Genomic DNA, 5393 nt, shown 5'->3' on the forward strand with positions numbered 1-5393 from the left:
GTTCGAGTCTCGGTCGGGCACAAAGTTTTAATCCGCCAGGAAGATTCATATCAGCGCACACTCCGCTGCAGAGTGATAATCTCATTCTGGAAACATCCCCCAGGCTGTGGCTAAGCCATGTCTCCGTAATATCCTTTCTTTCCGGAGTGCTAGTTCTGCAAGGTTCGCAGGAGAGCTTCTGTAAAGTTTGGAGGGTAGGAGACGAGGTACTGGCAGAAGTAAAGCTGTGAGTACCGTGCGTGAGTCGTGCTTCGGTAGCTCAGTTGGTAGAGCAATTGCCCGCGAAAGGCAAAGGTCCCGAGTTCGAGTCTCGGTCGGGCACACAGTTTTAATCCGCCAGGATGTTTCATACAGTCACTAGTTTGACTCCATGCGCGACTTGGCGCAGAGCGAGCATAAACTTCTGACGATGTAGAGTTGTTATATCTCGGACACTCTTTGTTGAAAGAAATGAAATTTGTCCGTCTTCTACAGCTGTAAACATTATCTTAAGGGCAATAACGAAAATACTCATTTGGTGCATCCAGTTTTGGACAATATAATTTTTATTGTCAAATATCACAAAAGCTTGAGATCAGAGCTTCTGTTTTATTTTGGTTACATTCTCGTGGTAGCAGCTAATGTCTTTGAAGCAGCTCGTCCAATCAAGTGTGAAGACATGGTGCACTGGCTAGCATGAAAGCTGCTTTATTGACATTTCCCCAATCACGTATCACGTACCAAACATATTTATTTAATACAGATGTTGGTCAGTTATCCTATAGGCTGTCATACCGTGCCAAGCTGTCACTTATCAATTCCCTACAGTCACGTTACGAGATTTAATTCAGAGCACAAGTGTCAGTCGCTCCTACTTATGAAACCACCAGCCAATATAACATTTTCCAACAAATACACTACTGACCATTAAAATTGCTACACCAAGAAGAAATGCAGATGATAAGCGGGTATTCATTGGACAAATATATTATACTACAACTGACATGTGATTACATTTTCACGCAATTTGGGTGCATAGATCCTGAGAAATCAATAACCAGAAAAACCACCTCTGGCCGTAATAACGGTCTTGATACGCCTGGGCATTGAGTCAAACAGAGCTTGGATGGCGTGTACAGGTACATCTGCCCATGCACCTTCAACACGAAACCACAGTTCATCAACAGTAGTGACTGGCGTATTGTGACGAGCCAGTTGCTGGGCCACCATTGATCGGCGTTTTCAATTGATAAGAGATCTGGAGAATGTGCTGGCCAGGGCAACATTCGAACATTTTCTGTATCCAGAAAGGCCCATACATGACCTGCAACTTGCGGTCGTGCATTATCTCGCTGAAATGTAGGGTTTCGGAGGGATCGCATGAAGGGTAGAGCCAGGGGTCGTAACACATCTGAAATGTAATGTCCACTGTTCAAAGTGCCGTCATTACGAACAAGAGGTGACCGAGACGTGTAACAAATGGCACCTCATACCATCACGCTGGGTGATACGCCAGTAAGGCGATGACGAATACACGCTTCCAATGTGCGTTCACCGCGATGTCGCCAAACACGGATGCGACCATCATGATGCTGTAAAGAGAACCTGGATTCATCAGAAAAAAATATCGTTTTGCCATTCGAGCACCCAGGTTCGTCGTTGAGTACACCATCGCAGGCGCTCCTGTCTGTGATGCAGCGTCAAGGGTACCCGCAGCCATGGTCTCCGAGCTCATAGTCCATGCTGCTGCAAACGTCGTCGAACTGTTCGTGCAGATGGTTGTTGTCTTGCAAACGTCCCCATCTGCTGACTCAGGATCGAGACGTGGCTGCACGATCCGTTACAGCCATGCGCATAAGATGCCTGTCATCTCGACTGCTAGTGATACGAGGCCGTTGTGATCCAGCACGGCGTTCCGTATTACCCTCCTGAACCCACCGATTCCATATTCTGCTTACAGTCATTGGGTCTCGACCAACGCGTGCAGCAACGTCGCGATACGATAAACCGCAATCGCGATAGGCTACAATCCAACATTTATCAAAGTTGGAAACGTGATGGTACGCATTTCTCCTCCTTACACGAGGCATCACAACAACGTTTCACCAGGCAACGCCGGTCAAGTGTTGTTTGTGTATGAGAAATCGGTTGGACACTTTCCTCATGTCAGCACGTTGTAGGTGTCGCCACGGGCGCCAACCTTGTGTGAATGCTCTGAAACGCTAATCATTTGCATATCACAGCATCTTCTTCCTGTCGGTTAAATTTCGCGTCTGTAGCACGTCATTTCGTGGTGTAGCAATTATAATGGCCAGTAATGTATTTCTATTCTTGTCGCAATTTAACATTTATTTCAAAAGTTCTGTTCCGCAATGGTTGTTTTATGTGCAACTTCCTGTACATCATGGTTTCGTCGCAAGTAAAACTTTTTAATATATTCGGAGGACTGCATGTACAGTCTATTTCGCTACTTCCATGTTCAGCCTTTACCTATATTCATGTTAGCCAAAGTATTTTCCAAAGCAATTCCTTGTTTTCATCAGAACGCGAAATCGAGGGATGCCGGGATCTCTGTACCTCATTATCGCATTAAATCAAACTTTCCTGTGTGTACGTTATAACTTTTTTGTGCTGACATTCTATTTGATGCTTCATTTTTGCGGACGTTGCGTGGAATAATGTGAAAGCTGCACTATATTTCAACGAGACAGCTGCTCGTCATCTTCAGGTGCTCACTGACTTGTCGCTGCAGTGGATAGCCACTATATGCGCCGGCTCGCTAGAAAAGCGCAGGCGCGAAGGGGTGGGGCTGTAACGTCATCTTAGACAAATCATGGAGCATGGCGACATCCAGCGCCCCTGTCAGAGAAAAGGGCCACAGTCTACGCATGCGCGACGCGGAAAAAGCACGGTCGCAAATGGTGGTCCAGCGTCCGGATTCCAATAAGCGTCTATGTTGACTCTAATTCGCTCGTCTGCGTCCGACGATGCGCTAGTGACGCCAATGCTGGTTCCCATGCCTTGTGGATTGAAGTCCCAGTACGTGGAGGTGGACGAAAGGATCTTTGTCTCTCCGTAGTTCATACTACATCCTCTGTCAAGATCAGCAACAGCAGACTTTTCTACGCGACCCAATCTGGCGTGACGTCTATCTTCAGCGCATCTATCGTTAACAGTGCGACACGTCTGGCCAATGTATGATTTCCCTGGCACGGAATTTAATCGATCCGTGATCTCCTTAAACCTTAACAGAACCCAGCATCGTTTGCACACACTGTGACCCTGTCTTCATTTCTCTCCACTTCCATGGTGAACAAAATGCTTGGGTGGAGGGAGTTAAGGTGTTTCAGAAGTGCAGGAAGCGTTGCTGCCTCATGTGGCCTTACTAAAAAGGTGTCATCCATGTATCTCCAGAAACATTTAGGTTTCAACACAGTTGACTGAACTGCTTTTTCCCCGAAGTCTTCCATGAAAATGTTAGCTACTATGGGAGACAAATGGTTATGCATATATATAAAATTAATGTTATACAGAGATTAAACACTTTGTGTCTCGAACCAGCTGACATATTATTGAGTTTCAATGTGGTCTCTTTGTCCACACGAGTATCTCCGATGCATTGACTACAACCCATAGGAGCTAAGTTGGAGGAGGCTATCTTACAGCTATTGAAACATGTGCTTACCTTGTCCTACTTTTTATTTCATGAACAATATTTTGAGCAAACTGACTTTGTCTCCAGTAGCAGCTAACCTTTTCAGGGAAGACTTCGAGAAAAAAGCAATCAGTCAGCTGTGTCAAAACCTAAAAGATTCTGGAGATATGTGTATGGCACCTTTGTGGTATAGCCATATGGGGCAGCATCACTTGCCGCATTTCTGAAACATCTTAACTCCGTCCATCCGAGCATCTGGTTCAGCATGGAAGTGGAGAAAAATCAAGTCATCCCATTCTTAAATGTCTTGACCCCCAGAAAAGAAGACGTTTCCTAAGGTCACATCAGGTTCTGTAAACCAACTCACAGTGACCTATACCAACGAGCTAAGGGCTGTCATCATCCATCTCAACGCAGTGTCGTTCATAGGGCTAGAGTTATCTCAGCTGCAGGGAGCTTATCAGTAGAGCTTATCCATCTTTACTTTGTGTTTGCACTCTGATAAACCGATCCGTAATGGATTTCGACCTGCATGCACTTAACTTCAGGAATAGCCATCATCCATATCAACACAGTGGCGTGTTATGACTGTCGTTCATAGGGCTAGAGTTATCTCAGCTGCAGGGAGCTTATCAGTAGAGCTTATCTATCTTTGCTTTATGTTTGTACTCTGATAAACCGATCCGTAATGGATTTCGACCTGCATGCACTTAACTTCAGGAATAGCCATCATCCATCTCAACACAGTGACGTGTTATGACTGTCGTTCATAGGGCTAGAGTTATCTCAGCTGCAGGGAGCTTATCAGTAGAGCTTATCTATCTTTGCTTTGTGTTTGTACTCTGATAAACCGATCCGTAATGGATTTCAACCTGCATGCACTTAACTTCAGGAATAGCCAGAAGAAATGGAGAACCGCACGAGGATGGTTTTCTACCCTATGTTGGTGGTGTGTCCTCTAATATCGGCAGGCCGTACAAGAAACATCACATAAAATGTGTCTTCCGTCCACCAGCGCAAGTGAAAACGATGATGGGTTCTGTTAAAGGCGACCTCGGGCTAAGGACGTCAGGGATATATAAAATCCTGTGCCTGTGTGGGAAATCATACTTTGGACAGACACGTCGCAATGTTAGATGCGCTGAAAATAGACGTCATACCAAATCGGGTCAGCCAGGAAAGTCTGCTATTCTGAGCACTGTCTTCACAAGGGACATAGCATGAACTATGGAGAGACATAGATCCTTTCGTCTGCCTCCACGTGCCGAGACTCTGTCATTAAAGAAGCAATCGGAAAGTGCGTAAGTAACGAGAGACACGGGGTTTCAACTCAGCAAGGCATGGGAACCAGCAATGGCGATAGTAAGGCATCGCGGCCGCAGACCAAGGAATCCAATGAGTCGACTCAGACGGGGAATCGGAGTCGGCACTTACACCGGGTGCCAACACTCTGCCCACGCGAACGCAGGGCTACGACTTGCGAAAGCGTAGACCGTGATCCATTTCTCTGGTAAGGTGCTCTGGTCGATTTTGTGCTCTATGATTCGTCTATGATGACATTATAGCCCCACCCACTGGCGCCAGCGTTTTTCTAGCGAGTTTTCTGGCGAGCCACTGCAGCAAAACGCCAGTAAGCACCTGAAGATGACTAGTGGCTATCTCATTGAACTACCGTGCGGCTTTCACAACCGTGCAGCGTTCCCGTCAGATCACCGAAGTTAAGCGCTGTAGGGCTCGGATAGCACTTGTAAGGCTGGGC

At 46.3% G+C, this 5393-nt stretch overlaps 1 non-coding gene across 1 annotated transcript; it reads left to right on the top strand.

Moving 5' to 3' along the window:
* Positions 1-247: 247 nt before the first annotated feature.
* Trnas-cga lies at positions 248-322 on the top strand. The gene has a single exon. It is a non-coding gene; the product is annotated as a tRNA-Ser (tRNA).
* Positions 323-5393: the final 5071 nt, after the last annotated feature.

The sequence above is a fragment of the Schistocerca americana genome, chromosome 9 (genome assembly GCF_021461395.2).
Source record: "Schistocerca americana isolate TAMUIC-IGC-003095 chromosome 9, iqSchAmer2.1, whole genome shotgun sequence".
Lineage (NCBI taxonomy): Eukaryota > Metazoa > Arthropoda > Insecta > Orthoptera > Acrididae > Schistocerca > Schistocerca americana.